Here is a 261-nt window from a genome sequence, read left to right as displayed (position 1 = left end):
ATTGTAGATCTCGTCGTTCCCTACAAAATGGTCCTATACATGCCCCCCTATGTTCATCCGTTCGGGAATTATTGACAAAAAACGAAAATTTGGAAGAAATTGAAGGGGTACCCCTTGGAAAAATTTCGAAAAAATCGAAAATTTTTTTTTTGTTGTTTATTATTAGCAATGTTCTTCCGACGTCTGATTTCTTTTTAAAAAATGCGTTTCTAAAGTGCACAATCTTTTGGGATTGACTGTATAGCCAATACATCCTTAAAT

General features: G+C 34.1%; 1 protein-coding gene across 1 annotated transcript in view; it reads left to right on the top strand.

Annotated features, from left to right (window-relative positions):
* The window catches only part of LOC108627275 (pyrokinin-1 receptor-like), a 15,865-nt gene that overhangs the window by 4,410 nt on the left and 11,194 nt on the right, over nucleotides 1-261 (top strand). The gene's annotated exons all lie outside the window — the stretch shown is intronic.

The sequence above is a fragment of the Ceratina calcarata genome, unplaced genomic scaffold (genome assembly GCF_001652005.2).
Source record: "Ceratina calcarata isolate Rehan_Ccalc_2016 unplaced genomic scaffold, ASM165200v1 scaffold452.2, whole genome shotgun sequence".
NCBI lineage: Eukaryota > Metazoa > Arthropoda > Insecta > Hymenoptera > Apidae > Ceratina > Ceratina calcarata.
This window is presented reverse-complemented; position numbering and strand designations above follow the sequence as displayed.